General features: G+C 43.7%; 1 protein-coding gene across 7 annotated transcripts in view; it reads right to left on the reverse strand.

Moving 5' to 3' along the window:
- The window catches only part of NIN (ninein), a 100356-nt gene extending 91894 nt beyond the window's left edge, over nucleotides 1-8462 (reverse strand). For all 7 annotated transcript variants that reach the window (XM_065940223.1, XM_065940221.1, XM_065940222.1 and 4 more), the window contains exons 1-2: nucleotides 8319-8462; nucleotides 7773-7825 (exon numbers count right to left, since the gene is read on the reverse strand). The gene's annotated coding sequence lies outside the window, so the exon portion shown is untranslated. The remainder of the gene's footprint in view (nucleotides 1-7772; nucleotides 7826-8318) is intronic.
- Nucleotides 8463-16515: the final 8053 nt, after the last annotated feature.

The following is a 16515-nucleotide window of genomic DNA, read 5'->3' on the forward strand; positions in this document are numbered from 1 at the left end:
TCCAATGAAAGCATGAAACATTTGCATCTGAAGGTACCTTCACCATGATGCAATAGAAACCAAACATGGCAGACATATATTCCCTTGAGAGGGTGACCTCAGCCATCTCAAACACGACTTGCAGCATTAGCCTCTTGACTATAAAAAGCAGCACCCAATAAATAAATAAATAAAGTATTTATCTTGCCAATATAATTTTTCTTGGGATAAAAAAGATAACATGGAATCCACTCTATTAACAGAATTTTGAGTGTGCGGTACCATATTGTTCACTATATATGCACCCTTATACCGCAGCTCTCTAGAACTTTTCCATCCTGCATGACTGAAACTCTACACTCACTCCCCAGTAACCCTCCATTTCTCCTCTGCTAGCCCTTGGCATACCAATATTCTACTTTTAAAAGCACACATTTAAGTAAACCAAGTCCTGGATCAGAAAACTGTAACTTAGAGGTGATGTTACAGTGCAGATTTTTACAATCACGGGGACCACACACATTAAGGTGTTGCACACAGCCAGACCTGAAAATAAACAAGCCTTCCAGAATACATCAGTGCTGCTCTAGGCTGTGTTGCCTTCTTTCCTCAGACAACTGTTCAAAATATGACAAGCTAACACAGAGCGAACAACCATCCCAAGGGTCTCAGCAGAACTGAGTGAACTCAGAAGATGGATCAAACAGCTGGGCTGCTCATTAAAGGGATAGAGGTAATGTTCTGCTCCAGGCTCCTGGTCTCCAAGGTCTCCTCTCCTAATTATCAGTTTCTCTATTATGGTGCTGCTAGCTCTGGCTGCCTTCCCAGGGCTGGTCTGTTGGCTTAACTAATCAGCACGTAAATGTTTACAAAATAACTTGACATAAACATCAAAACACCAGAAAGGAACAACCAAGGTGTTAGGCAAAGCTATAACCCACTCCAGTATTCTTGCCTGGAAAATCCCATGGACGGAGAAGCCTTGCGGACTATAGTCCATGCGGCTGCAAGAGAGTTGGACACAACTGAGCAACTGAGCACAAAAGTTAGGAATTTAGACAATGCCAAGGCTTGGCTAATGAAACTCACTTAGCTAGCGTCTGCCCACCTCATCATCAACTAAGATCTGTTGAGAATCCCCAAGACCCTCAGGTATTTTCAAGGTTGCCACAGCTCTCAGACTTAGTCTCTGAGTTTTACAGTCCCCCAGGCTAGAATTTTTAAAAATTTATTTATTTTTAATTTTTTTGGCCATTTTTTTGGGGGGGGGAGGCATCTTCTTTTTTTCCATCTTTTTTTATCCCAAGAAAAATTATATTGGCAAGATACACTTTTTTTTTTTTTTAAGGTGCTGCTTTCTATAGTCGAGGGGCTAGTTCCCGTGGCACGTGGGATCTCAGTTCCCCAAGCAGGGATCGAACCCAAGTGCCCTGCAGTGGAAGTGTGGAGTCTTAACCACTGAACTGTCAGGAAAGTCCCTAGGCTAGAATCTGATCAATTTCATAAAAGTTAGACTATTCTGCTTCTTCCTGATTTTGCATATTTTTTTAAAATGCAAAAGTGAAAGAACCCCAACACTTCCCCTTCTAAAAATTACTTTTAAGGGGTGGAAACTTGTCCATCTAAACCAATGAAAGAGGACCATAAAAATCACAACAGTTATGTGTATTTGAGTTTATTCACCCATTGGCAACTGTAACCATATGTGTTTTCTAGTCTTCGAGTCTGTTTCTGTTTTGTAAATAAATTCATTTGTACTTCAATTTAAAAAGAAAAAACACCTCACAATGTACTAAGAAGTCTCAATCTTATTCATGGCTTTGAATGGTTTTGATGTTTATGTCACACTCTGGAGTTATTTTGTTTATCAGTTTGAACTGATAAACTATCACACCCTACTCTTTACAAGGTCACTGGATTTTCACTAATTCAAACCTTTCATCTCATAGCAATTTTCCTTTTTTATCTCTTTATTTCATCTCCCTCCTTCTCAAGAACTGTGCTCAGTAACACATTCTTTTGACTTAACAGGAAAAACAGCCCCACCCCTGCAGAACAAATGATCATATGGAAACATCCAAAAGATGTTACATATGGTGACAAGTTGTCAGTACTCTTCTGGCACAAAAGGCGTTTTTACTGGTTGATATTATTCCCCAAATGTTCATCAGTTATTTCATGTGCAAGAATTATTTTTCTCCCCATTTGGCAGAAATTTCTTTAACGGCAAGGTCCATGATTTCAGTTTCTTTTCTAGCTTCCCAATGCTTAGTACAGTCTATTCTTCATACCAGGGACTCAGTAAACATCATGGAGTTAGTAAATGAGATACCTTGCAAGGAAACTTACCCTGAATGAACATTATAGAAATGAGCATATGAAGACTGTGAAACATCCATTTCTTCCACAAGAAGACATAACCAAGCATAAGTTGAAGGCAAGCACTCACTGCCAACTGCACCATGGAAACCATACTAAGTTTGATTCTATAAGTAATTAAGGATTCACAAACTTCAACTGCAATTTTGTTGTTGTTACAGGATATGATTTTGGAGGAAAATCTGAACTAAAATACTTTCCCAAGTTCCCTTGTCTAGAGAATGAGAATAATAATACCCAGGTTGTTTTGAGTGTTAAACATGGCAAGCAAGAGCAGCTAATCCCAGAGGAAATTGGTACAAGAGGGTAATTGAGAAAACAACCAAGAAAATACATGCAATTTACAAAGGAGAGGTAAACTGAAGAGGGGTAACTTATATACATCAACTGGCCAGAGTCCTGCCTTCCAAAAATCAAAACAGGAGCTGTGGAATACCCTAGAAAGCAAGAACAGGTGGGGGGACGTATTATGCATATAAGCAATATCATATGACTAAATGGTACTGCAGTAGGTAATGTTCAGGGCTTCCTCAATCTTCAAAGGCAGATTATTGATAAATTTAATGTCAAAAAAAAACAAAAAAAACCAAACAAACCCAGAAAGGCTGAACTATAGTTGAGAGCTCAGAAGATTTTTTTGTTTTTCTTTTTAATTTCTGAGAATTTACTATAAGTCTGGCCCTGAGTATTTCACATAAATGATCTCATTTAATCCTCCTAATTCTTTAAAGTAGATATCATATTCCCATTTAATATGTAGAAACTGGGGTCTGGCAAAGTTAAGCTACTTGTCCGATGATTTAACACTAAAAATGGCCATGGGCCCGGGACTTGAACTCTGGTATGACTCTAAATTATACTATCTGTCAACCTTACACATGCACACAGAACACATGAATGGGACCTCTGGTACGGTATCATTGACAAATCTCTCATCTCCACTTTTATGTACTAACCAGCTATATGGTACCAAGCACTAGAAACCATTATGGAATACCTGGTGGCCACAAACTCCTCCAAATTGGAATGAGGAAGAGTGGGATTCCTTCCTCCCTACATCCTTTGATTCATTTATTGAATAACTATGGGTTAGATAGCATCACCAACTCAATGGACATGAATCTGAGCAAACTCTGGGAGACAGTGAAGCCTGGCATACTGCAGTCCAAGGGGTCACAGAGAGTCAGGAACAACTTAGTGACTGAACACCACCAACCACAGAGCCTATGAGGCTCAAAGGATGCACAGAACAAGCATCCTCTATTTTCTAAAGTAGCTTTGGAATTTATGGCAAAGAAGAAATACATTTTTACACAAAAATGTTCACGAAGAGTCCTGTGTCTTCAATAACGGGCATAAGTCCAGAAACAGATAATTGTTAATACTTAAGTATGTCTAATCTGTGTAATCCAATGCTTCCCAGAGTGAGAGCCCAGTTGACACTCACCAGTGACAGGAATCTTAGTTAGAGATGAAGGAAGTTGGGTTTTGAGTAATAAATCGTCCCTCAAATTTCCAAGGACAATTTCAGTTTTATAAAGCCTGCCACAAGCTTGGACCTCTACCATATACATTTTCAATCAAATTGCCAGAAACCTCTATGACACCTTTAGAATTAAACAGCCAGTGTGGGTAATATTTTGGAGTTCTAACCAGGGATGGTTAAATAAGAGGCAGATGCACCAAGCCATTAATCATAACATTTACCACCCAACAACCAGCCAAAATGAGAACGATTCAGAGTATTTTCCTTCCAAATAACTCAAAACAAGGATGCCAGGATTTGCTGTCCCTGACAGGGATGTCCATCAGAAACCGCTATCACTGTGCTCCCCTTGGCAACCCCAGCCGATGAAATCACAGTGCCCTCTGGGATTGGAAAAGAGTGAGGTGGAGGTGTGGGTGGGACAATGAAGTCCCTAATATAAGGCCAGCATGAAGTAGATCGGTGAACTTGTGAACTTTCCAGCATCCAAGGTATAGAAAGGAGCTTGTAAAAATGGTCAGACCAACCAAAGGGAACGTCTGCTCTGGCCAAAAGGAGTGAAAAGGGGACAAAGTCTGGCAAGAGAAAACCAAATAATAAATGAGCACAATGCCAGAGTCCCTAGCCCAGGCCTTTTATTTCACCTCCAGATGGTTCAGCAGCTGAACAGCTACAAGGAATTCTGGATGGCCCTCTTGGCTCAGCAGCTTTCCCTGAGTATCATAATAGATGCTTTTGGATCTGTGTTCAGACATAGCTGTTGGGGGTCCACGCCCAGGCAGTGACCACTAAGTGACTAATTTAGTTATTTTATAACAAAAGTGATGAACATGGACCAGCTCTGCTTTGGCTAAGCTTTTCATTCATGCCTTTTGCTTTCACTGTTTGGCATGTCAGAGCCTCATAATACCAATGGTCAAACTAGAATGTTTCTTTTTCTTCACTCTTTTCTGCAAACACTTTAATTTGTTGCAAAGATTTCCATTTTGGACCAATTTCAGCATAAAATGACACAGTGACAAGAATAAATTTAAGTTTAGCAAGAAGCTTAACAGAAAAAGCAATATACCCCCATCCCCCATTTACGTGTTGATGTAGAATATTTCTGCCAAAAACTGCTGCTCATCAAACCGATTACTGTCAGAGAGTCTCTCTCAGCTCGGATAGCACCTCACTTCTAGCTGGATACTAAAAGCACAAGAGTATCAGCAAGAATAAAATCAGAATGTAAAAATACAACACAAAAACTTAAATGTCACCACACAGTGGGAAAAAATCACATCAAATTTGAAAGAAAATAACAAACTTTGCTAACTATACTTAAAAAAAATTTAAGGGTATCCCACTAGCATTTATTCTAAAACATAACAGGCCTTAGTATTTTACTTTCCTGAAATGATTTAACAAACCCAAGTTTTTGTTAAACCTAATAGCTAGGTGGATTACCCAATCAAGTCTTAACTCAGGATGGCTGGAGTTAACTCATTAGCCTGGCACAGCGGTAGCTTCAATAAGCTGTAATCAGATACTAAGTAAAATTTCAGAAGTACAAAACAGAGGTTCATGTTTGTTACTCTCCTAAAAGAGATAGCTTGTAACAACTTTCACTTCTTGAGCCACTTTTACTTAAATTAATGTCTGCAGCTCTGACTATGGCTCCCTGGAGTATAGCGCTTGTCTTCTCATATCTATAAACAATATTTTCCTAGCTTTGTTTTTTAAGTGAGCTTTAGATTATAAATAGTTTGTCATTTTTCCATCTAAAAGCTTGAACAAATGGTAATTGCTGTTATGAACTGCAATAAAAATGTGTCCTGATTTCAAATAAAGTTGCTCACTAGCATATTCCCATCTTTCAAATTTATATTTTATTTGTGAATAGGACAAAAATATCTTCTTGCAAGCTTCAGTAAATCTCTCCACAAGCCCCTGCCCAACAGATGTAAGTTCAATAGCCAGAATTCAAACCACATAATTTATTGGCTTACAAATGAATTGACATCTATAAAAATAAACCTCCTGAAAAGGCTGCAGGCTGTTTGAATCTTTCTAAAATGCTCTGACTAAATGTGCCAACCCTTTATCAATATAAGGCTGATAAAATGTATTTTCATTATCAGCATAAAACAGAAGCATCAAGATCAGTGAAATGTTAGTTTAAAAAGTCATTTGCAGTGACATTAAAAACAATTTATTTGAACATTTGACATATGATAAAAATGTTGGCCTATTAAGATTGTCTGTTCAAAATTCATTGGAGCCCTATTCTCCGCCTCTGTGACAGTTAACATCTTTTGATATTAAGGCTCATCACATATCTAAAATGAAAAAAGGACAAGAAAAAAGACACCCATGGCATTCTGAGCATGTGCCTATAAAAATGACTGATCCTGACATTTGACTGCAAAGATCATGCCTGTGATGGCTTCCTTTCCATTGCCCCCTATAAAGCCTCTTCCTGCCTCGGCAATACCTTTGCTGATGTCCAACCCATTTGGAACATCCGTAACTCCTACCCTTTATCTACACTGCAATTCAGAAGGCTTTCCTCTAAGGAATCACCAGAAACCAGCTGAAAATAAACAAATCTGCCAAGAAACTCCCCAGCAGTTCACTTCACCTCTCTGAGGACACTGACAACAGCTAGGAGACCACAATAAACTGTTTTGTCAGCCAGCCTGTCATGTCACTGTTACAGACAGTCTGGGAATTTTCACAGCCCTCTTCAACTCCAGAGCATAAACCTGATGATATTTCAGGTCAATTACCAACACGCTAACCACCAAAGAGGACTCAAAATTAAACTGACACTGAAACAAACAATCATGTCCTTGCAGACTGTCAAGCCTCAGGAAACAAGTCAACATATAAATTTATGTTAATATATTTTAGGGGTCTGGATTGAGAACCCTCGCTGGTCTCAGAAGCTTAGCCTGAGTGCCTCTGTGGACTTAAGTGGGATTCTAATCCTAAAAAAGCTATCACCTCAGTCACGACAGACAATGACGGTGATTCATTCATTTTGATTTCACAAATCCAGGAGTTAATTTCTATGGCAAGCTTATGTCAGGAGTTCCTCAACACCAGGAAGGGATCTGGCCCAGTCAAGTAAAGAAAGCTGAAGATCCCATAATAGCTAAGCTGTCTAGAAACAAGGTACATAGCACAATCTTTCCAGCTCCCATTTCATTTACACTTAAGCCTGGGTTTGTCAGGGTTGAGGCTGGGAAATCGCCCCTTCCTATCTCTATCTCTTTGAACTACACAGAAAGAGCTTTCAGCAGTCAACTGTCTCCATCAGCCTTGTCCTTTTGTCAGGGACCGGTCTGATAGCTGCAGAAGCCCACCCTCTGGAACCCCGGAAGCTTCTCCGGCTACACACCACACTTGATCCCGTGGGTCTGGCGGTCAAGGGTTTCAGGCAATAAACCGAGCGTCATTTTGTTCTTCCCGTTTTCTCAGCAGTCGCACGGGGAAAGTCTTTCTCTATGCACTGATCACTCACACCTTCTAAAATTCCCACTGTGCCAAACAGCTCTCCGCGACTCAGTCCAGACTAACACCTCGGGGTCCCCCAGGCAGGTTTCCCTTCAATTTCTCAGTCACAGTGCTGCCTGGCTACAGAACAACCACCCTTCCTCCTCCCTCCAGGATTCAAGTCCGGTCCTGGACCTGCACACAGTAGCCGCTTTCAGCCGGCAGTGCGGGCAGGGACCCTGCGGGGTGCGGAGGTGCCCAGCGCCGGCTGAGCTGCGGGGCCGGCGGAGGGCGAGGTGAGGCCGGAGCGCGGGTGCGCCGCCCAGGTGCCTCCCAACTCGAGACGGAGATGCGCCCCCGACCCGCCTGCCTAGCGCTACCCCCGGACACCTCGGGCACCCCATTGTGTCTCGAAGCAGCAGCTCCCTCGGCCCCCGCCGACCTCGCTTACCTTCTGTCGGCCTCTCCGTTGCGCCCGCACAGCCGGCCGCTGCCTCCAGTGCTCTGCAAAGCGGGGAGGGACGCTTTGTTAGGGCTCCAGAAGCCGGACAATACTTCGCAGCCGGCGCCGGGGTTCTGGGCGGGCGTCCTTCAAAAGGACGCGAATGGGGACCAGCGCGAGCGTCATTTCCATATGTAAGGGGCCAGCACTCACAAAAGCGCTGCTCCCGGGGACTGCGGCGCGCATCCTCCCCGCCCGCCGACCCGCCCCCGCCGCCCACGCTCCGGGACGGGCCCCTCCTCCGCCTCCCACGCCGCCCCCTCCCCGCCTGGTTCTCCGCTAACGCCCGGGTCCGAGCCGGCTGCCTGGCCACCCGGTTCCTCGCTGCCGACAGCCACCACCCGGCCGCAGCCCCGGAGGGGGATCCCCAGCCTGTCCGGATGTCGGGGCCACCCGGGCGCGCAGGGCCTCGCCGACGGCTCGGGGGCAGCACGAGGCCTCCAAGCACCCCCAGGCCGCGGGACCCGGGTCCCCGGGAGCTGGCTGCACGCTCACCGCGTCCCGGAGCTCAGGCGCCCGGCGCCGCCGCGGGTACCATGGCCGCGGGGGCACTCGGGACTCGGAGGCGGCGGCGGCGGTGGCAGCTGGACGGCCGCACCCAGCGCGCTCGGCTCCCGGCTCCGCCGCGGCCACCCGAAGCCTTGGACGGCGAGGAGGAAGGGCCAGGCCCGCGCGGGGAGGAGGAGCCAGGCCGACGCCTGCCCGGGCGCGACTCCTCCTCCGCGGCCCGCGCAGCTGGGGCCGCTGAGGGAGGAGCGCGCGGCGCCGCCCGGGCCCTCTCGGAGTCAGTCCGCCACCCTCCCTCCACGGGGACTGCTCCTCGTGTGGCCGAAGCCCGGAGGTGCTCGGTCCCGACCGCTGGGGCGGACGCCGCGGAGATTTGAACTCGGAAAGTCCGGGGCCTGCTGGGACGCGGGTGGGGGAGGTCAGCGACCTGAAGTCGACCCTCTGCCCCTTCCTTCCTTCCAGAAACTCGTGCACACGCCCCTCCGTGCCGAGGACGCCCGGCCAGCAAAGTCTCCGGGTCGGGGAAGGGGCCCGCCTCCAGCCCGTGGGACCGTAAGATGGGGATTCAGGTGCCTCTTGTGCCCCAGGAGGCCTTGGATTTCTCGGCCCTCGAGCGCCCATTGGCGGTCATTGGAAGAGGATCCCGGGAGGCTGAAGAGCTCCAGGCTTGACCCTGAACCCTAGCCAGTGAGCGCGACCCTCCTACCAGTCTAGACTGGCTTCCGCACCTGCCCACCATGTCCTTCTGTGGCTACATCCAACCCTGTGTCACTAGCCACACCCGAGGGAAAATCCCTGGAGTCAGAAACTCTCAGGCCTGTGATTGCTCGGTATCTACCGCCTCCTCCCTCCTACCCTTACCCAGGGGCTCCCCCACAGTCTCTGCTTCTCACTTCCCCCGTCTCTACACTTCTGATCTGGAGGCAAACCCGACTCCGGTCCGGGCTTAGAGGCGTTGGCTGTGGGCCGGAGGTGAGACCATTTTTCTCTCTGGGCTGCAGAGTTAAATGCGTTACTCTTGAGGAAGGAGCCGCCTGACTTAGCCTGGTTGGATTTACCTGGTGGCTCAGACGGTAAAGCGTCTGCCTACAATGTGAGAGACCTGGGTTCTATCCCTGGGTCGGGAAAACCCTCTGGAGAAGGAAATAGCAACCCACTCCAGTACTCTTGCCTGGAAAATCCCGTGGACGGAGGAGCCTGGTAGTCTACAATCCATGGGATCGCAAAGAGTTGGACACGATTGAGCGGCTAAATTTTCACCAGCCTGGTTATTTCAGCTGGAAACTGGAGAATGTTCCCTTGCTACTGAAAGAACAAGGGGTAGACAGGAAGAAACTAGCATTTTCTGAGAATTCAGTGTGCTGGAAACTTGACAAATGATTTTACATAATCCTCACAGCACCTTTAGGAGCCAAACATTATTCCATCCATTTGCAAATGAGGAAACCAGGCCTCAGAGAAGTTAAGGAGTTTGCTCAAGACCACACAGCTAGTTGGCAGAGCTAGGATTTAAAAGCAGGTCACGTTTGTGACAAAATTGCACAGAACTAAATATACACTCATAGGAACAGGTGAGCATAAAACTGGTGGCATTTGAATAAGGCCCTAGGATTGTTTTGATGTCATTTTCCAGGTTGTGACATTATATTACAATTATGCAAAATGTTATCATTGGGGAAAATTGGGGAAAAGGTCTATAAGGAACCTCTCTGTATTATTTCTTACAACTTAATATAATTGACAGATAACTGAAAATAAAGTTTGGGGTTTGTTTTATGCAGATCAGCTTTATTTTAGAAACCAAATGCTATTCTCTCAACACATGCACATGGGAATAAGAAAAAGGAGAGGTTCATGCTCCTCTCTCCCCACTCTTTAACAGTCTTGGGCAAACATGCACATACACACACTCATGTATGCATGATTGTTCAGTCCAGGAATAATTACACAACATACATACACACTGCTTGTTATGGGAAGAGCTAACCTGTTATCAGAATCCTTACATAAATGTCATGTTATAAATAAGAGAATATGTTCACTGGGGACTAAAACAGCCAACAGTCCTAGAAGGTAAGAATGAAGAGTGTTTTGGGTTTTTACCAGAATGAAATAATGCCATTTGCAGCAACATGAATGGACCTAGGGATTATCATACTAAGTGAAGTAAATCAGAAAGAGAAGGACAAATATCATATAATATCATTTATATGTGGAATCTAAAATAAGACACAAATGAACATATCTATGAAACAAACAACCTCACAGGCATAGAGAACAGACTAGTGGTTGCCAAGGGGGAGGTAGGTGGATGAGGGAAGGATTGGGAGTTTGGGATTAACAGATGCAAACTAATATATATAGGATGGATACGCAAGAAGGTCCTAAGTATAGCACATGGAACTATATTAAATATCCTGTGATAAACCATAATGGAAAAGAATATGAAAAAGAATATATGTACATATGTAACATATATATGTGTGTGTATGTATAACTGAAACTCTTTGCTCTACAGCAGAAATTAACACATTATAAATCAACTATGAGATAAAATAAGATTTTAAAAAGATTTTTTTTTTCTTGTTTCATCTAGTTTCTGCCATGAGAGTTTCACCATACAAGTTCTTTCCCCAGGCATCACTTTTTTTTTTCCAGGCACCACTTTTTAACTTGCAAGAATCCTTAAGGATGAGACTGTCATTCATTTCCAGCAGTGATTCTTGGGGTCGAGGAGATGTTCCCTATGGAGAAAACTCAGAATTGGTGCGGATTGTGTCATTTCAAAACCACAAGATACTCTTTCACTAGGGGAGTAAATTGAGTGGAGTTAATGCTGAAAATTACACACAATTTCCAGCTTCACTATAAAGGAGGGGAAAGTGTGCAGCATGGCTACTTGGTGGTGTAGCTTTGCAATTACAATCCTGCCAGTGAGGATCACTTAATGTAGATCATTAATGTAGATCATTTAACGAAGATCACAATGTACCTGCAATTTAGGTTGCACAGGGTGAAAGGTTAGTCTTAGTCCAGACTGAGTCACTAAAAGAAAGCAGGGAATTACCTCAGAAGGTATCACTTGAGTTTTTCTCTGTTAAACAAAAAATAAAGATAAGAGCAGAAATAGTGGCCAAATATCAACTCTACATTATATGCAATGTAAGAAAAAAATGAAAAGAAAAATATGTATTTACCCAGAGTTAATACCCTTCACATTCCTTATCCCTTGCAGTTTATCTGCCACTGATATCAGGTCTCACTTTAAGAAGAGCCTTGTTCAGGGACCTAGTGTCCTTAAAGTTTTTGTAGTCAACACTTCCCGATGGCTCTCTGCTACATTTTCCAGTCCTGGATTGGCTTTCTTAGATTGTTAAAAAACTGTAAAAAGTTAACTAAAAAAATAGTCCAGGGAAAAGAAAGTTATTCTTTGTGTCTTCCTGCAGTAACTCTGTAATGATTAATTTAGAGTCAAGATAACAGAAGTTAATTAAAAGAGGGAGTGGGGGTGGGAGATTCAAACTTAGTAAATGTCCTGGAATCTGCAGAGTTATCTTTTTCTGATTAAGGAAAGGCTACAGCTCTAACCAAACTGTGTACTCTCCCTCAAAGTCATAGTTGGCTTTATGTTATTTCATAATCACAGAATAGTAAAAACAAACAAAAAACCTAAACTAAAACTCTCCTAAACTAAAACTCCCAGCTCCTTCTACGCTTAGTGTCTTTTTTATTTCTCTGATGGTTTGAACTAATCAGGACAGTGTTTGTGTAAGCAGTAGAGCTGCATCGGGGAGGGCCAAGTACATAAAGCAGATTATCAGTAATAATCCAACACAGGGACTGCCTGGGTGAAAAGGACATCACCCTCTCCCCAAAGGCCTAAGGACATGGGTGGTGAAAGGAGGAAGGGGAAAATCTGGGTTCCAGACTCATGAGTCAAAGACCACGAGTTTGCATGACAAAATATTGATGGTAAGAACCCAAGAATATGCCCGAAAGAAACAAGAGATACACAGGAGAGGGATGGGAAAGGGACAGAAAGCAAACAGATTTGCATTTCCTAATTTGTACCTTAGGAATTAGGATGCTCTCTTTATCTTCCCTCATTCAGCAAAATTGACATTTCTAACTGGAGGACAATTGCTTTGCAATGTTGTGTTGCTGTGTTTCGCCACACAACGATGTGAATCAGCCAGAAGTATACACATACCCCCTCTCTCTTGAGCCTTCCTGCCACCCCACCCTACCCTTCCCACCCTTCTAAGTTGTCACAGAGAACTCTGTTGAGCTTCCTATGTTACACAGCAACTTCCCATTACTTATCTATTTTTACATATGGTAATGTATATCTTTCAATGTTACTCTCTCAGTTCATCCCACACTCTCCTTTCCCCACTGTGTCCACAAATCTGTTCTCTATGTCTGTGCCTCCATTGCTGCCCTGCAGATAAGTTCATTAGTACCATTTTTCTAGATTCCATATATATGTGTGAATATTTGTTTACTTACTTCACTCTGTCCAACAGGCTCTAGGTTCAGCCACCTCAGTTTAAATGACTCAAATTTCTTCCTTTTTGTGGCTGAGTAATATTCCATTGTATGTATATATGTATCACAACTTCTTGATCCATTCATTTGTCAGTGGACATCTAGGTTGCTTCCATATCCTGGCTATTGTAAAGATTATTTTTTTAAAGTAAGCATTAAACACCTATTCCATGTCCACTACTCTCCCGGGAGTCAAGAGGTGTTCAGAAGAAACCTCAGCCTTGGTCCTTACCCTTGAGGAATGTGTTACTGTGCCTGGGGAAGGCAAAACTATGCACATAGGAGAGAGTGAGGGAACTCTGTGCCATGGTGCTGGATTCTAGTCAGGTCCTAGAGCTGGGGACACACAGGTATATAGCAGAGCAGAGCAGAGAGGAGTGATTTCCCTAAAACATGTCTTCTATCAAGTTGTTCAGCCCATTGCCTTTCATATCAGGTCCTAGATCTTCCTCCTGATATTCAAGACCCTACTCGATCCATGCAAATATATGTCCCTTCACTGTCTCCAGACAAGGGAGCCTCCTCCCACTGTGCTCCTAAGTGCCTCTGCAGCTCCCCTCTGCTACGCGTTCTGCCCAGATTATCAGTTTGAAGACATATTTGATGCCCTGTCTCTGTCCACTGTTCTTTGCTTGACCCAGCAGTTCATGCACAGCAGGAAGTAGTTATTGAACATGTATCCTTGGGAGCCCACAGATTAAACTTTGAGGTGTTTTCCAAATACTTGGACCTCACGTGGAGAAGAGATGTCTCCCGTGTGTGCATGGTGGGATAGGGAGGCTGGTCTTCACTTTTGAAAAATATCTTTTTTCATGTATCTGGGATCTGGAAATATTCTACTGTTCTAAAGATGTAAGGTCTAAAGACTGACACAGTTTCCTTCAAAGTAGAAGAGATTAAAATTCTAATTTAAGAACCATTGGTATTCCTTCACCCTCACACTCTTTTAAACATTCGGTCATCATGACCTGAAATCTCTACCTTTTTTTTTTTTTTTCTTTAAAGAAAGAGACCTTTGAATGGAAAATGATATAACATTTTCCCCCAAGCAAGAGTACTTTAAGTTTTCTAGATTTGAGGCACACACAAAAGAAATGAGAATCAAGAAATGTTAAAAAAAAAAGTTTTTAAATAAATAAAACAGTTCTGTTGAAAGAAGATGAGCTACAAGTGTAATTCAAAAATTTCTAGTAGTCATATTTTTTAAAGTAAAAATGAGCAAGTAAAATGTTTATATTTTATTAGCTCAATATACACTCAATATTATCATTTTAACATGTAGTCAATATAAAAATTATGAATGATATGTTTTACATAAGTGGCTGCACTAAGTTTGAAATCTAGTGTGTATTTTGCAGCTCGTCTCCACTCAGACTAGCTGCCTACGGCTGGTGGTTGCTGTTTCAGGGAGTGCAATGTTAGAACAAGAAGAGGGTTCTTATTCATCCCACCCAGCACCTTGTTGTTATGAGGAGCCTGTGTTCAGGAGGGCTTGGTGATTTGCTCAAGCTCATGTATCAGTCTCCTGGGCTGGGCTCATCCATATCCACACTTGCCCATCTATGCAGGTTTATGGGTGATGCAAACCACCTTCTTGGAATGAAACAGTTTAAAAATATTCTTAAAAACCACCACCCTCTAAAACCTTTGGACGCCTAAGAGTATTTTAAAAAACAAAATTTGAGAAGAAAATAGCCCAGTGTGCCCTATTCTAACACTTAGAGATGACAACCGTGTAGGCCATTTGTCAACACCTGTCCCAGCACCGACCTGTTTTCTGCTCAGCTGTACCCACACCTGCGGGGACTCTGAGAGGGAGGGCTGGAGGCCCAGAAGGTAATCACTGCTGTGTGTGCTTGTCCTCCAGGGATGAGTGGGAGGGGTGCGCTCCATCCTCCAGCCTTCATCCTGCCCACATCAGCTCCTGCCGGCATCCCAAGGAGCTGTGTTGTTTTCCATGATTAATCTCAAAGGCTTTGAAACAACTGGGTGACCTTTGTCTTCCACTCTGCACATTTTGCAGTGTTTTATATTTGGAACCAAGTCAAAGCTGAATGCAGGGAAAATGACCATTTCAAACACAGAAAATGAGACCAATAGGAAGAGAGTGTCACCTCCAATAATGAGGACATTTGGGAGTAAACCAAATAATGAGGGCATCTTTTGCACCTGGATTGATGAGAGAGCAATTAGATCCTTCATTACCAAAAACAATATAAATCTTTGATTTGCATTTTGTTTTCAATTTGGACCAAATGTGCATGGTTCTCTAAAGGTATAATCTAGACCTCTTCACACCAGAATACTGAGGTCAATGTGATGATAAATCTTATGACAGTGAGTTCCAGGAGTCATATTTCAGTCTGCAAAAAAAAAAAAAAAAAAAAAAAATGCCATCTTGGAGATGAGGTTTTGGGATTATGATGAGATGTTCAGATGCCATGATCAAAGCTTTAACAAAAAAAGCACTTTGTCTGATTTCTGTATTATTGAGAAGTTTTCTACTGCCTCCCCCCCCCCCACCCCCCATCATGCAACCTATTTCTGGATCCCCCAAAGTACAAATAAAAGGGGATCGGGGGACTAGAAATCAGTAGGGAAAAAAATGAGTGCCTGTTATGTGTATTTGGTCACAGAGCAAAGTGTGTGTGTGTGTGTATGTGTGTGTGTGTGTGTGTGAGAGAGAGAGAGAGAGAGAGAGAGAATAGGTAGGTAGATGTGCCTGTTTGTCCTTCCAAATGCCCCCTTTGCCTCCTCTACTTGCTCTATTCCCTAAGAAGCCAACCAGGATGTGCTGTATTAAGGGTCTCCTCTGCACCTAGCATCCTGTTAGGTTTGGCTGATGGCAAATGATTGGATGGAGGAAAGATCATGAGGTTGGGGTATTTACTCAGCCTGCGGCCACCTCTAGGGTCTCTGTAGGCTGGCTGCATCCCTTAAGATCACAGCCATCTCTACACAATGCTGTCACCAGTTCTGCCAGTGAAGCCAAGGGTTGGTAACGGCGCCCTCTGGTATCAGCTTCCAGGCAGGTACCACCCTTGCTTCTGTGCACTCAGCTCACCCCTTTGTAAGTAGCCCCGTTATTAACTGTTCTCCAAATACCTAATTTTAGTTTATCCACTATTTCCTTCTGAGACTTTGATTAATAAAGGAAGTATGCATACATACATTCCTTGTTCCAGACAAAAACAAAAACTGTCTTCCCTCTATTTGCACAAATGCCTTGAAGTTTTCTACTGCCCAGAATTTTAGGTCAGTTCCCCAAAAGCAGACCCTGAGATAAGGATTTGTGTGCATGAGTCTTATTAAAGATAAATGCTCTAGGAGAAGCCTGTAGGGCAGGGCTAAGGAGGAAAGGAAGAACAAGACAGGGAGAGCAGAAGAGAAGTCAGCCAAGGGTACAACTGCAGGCAAATTCCCAGCCTCAGCCAAATCCTGAGTGAAGTTCTGGAGCATAAACTGCACCTCAGAGTTAGCCCTGACTTGAGTCAGAGGTGCTGGGTTTTCCACCTCCTGCAGCAGTCAGCCAGAGACCCAAGGGCATCCAGGCAGAGCACCACCAACTTATACTTCACACACATCCTTTGTAATGTGAAAGCATTCAGAGAGGGGAGACATACTGTTTATTAATTGG

The sequence above is a fragment of the Muntiacus reevesi genome, chromosome 7 (genome assembly GCF_963930625.1).
Source record: "Muntiacus reevesi chromosome 7, mMunRee1.1, whole genome shotgun sequence".
Taxonomy (NCBI): domain Eukaryota; kingdom Metazoa; phylum Chordata; class Mammalia; order Artiodactyla; family Cervidae; genus Muntiacus; species Muntiacus reevesi.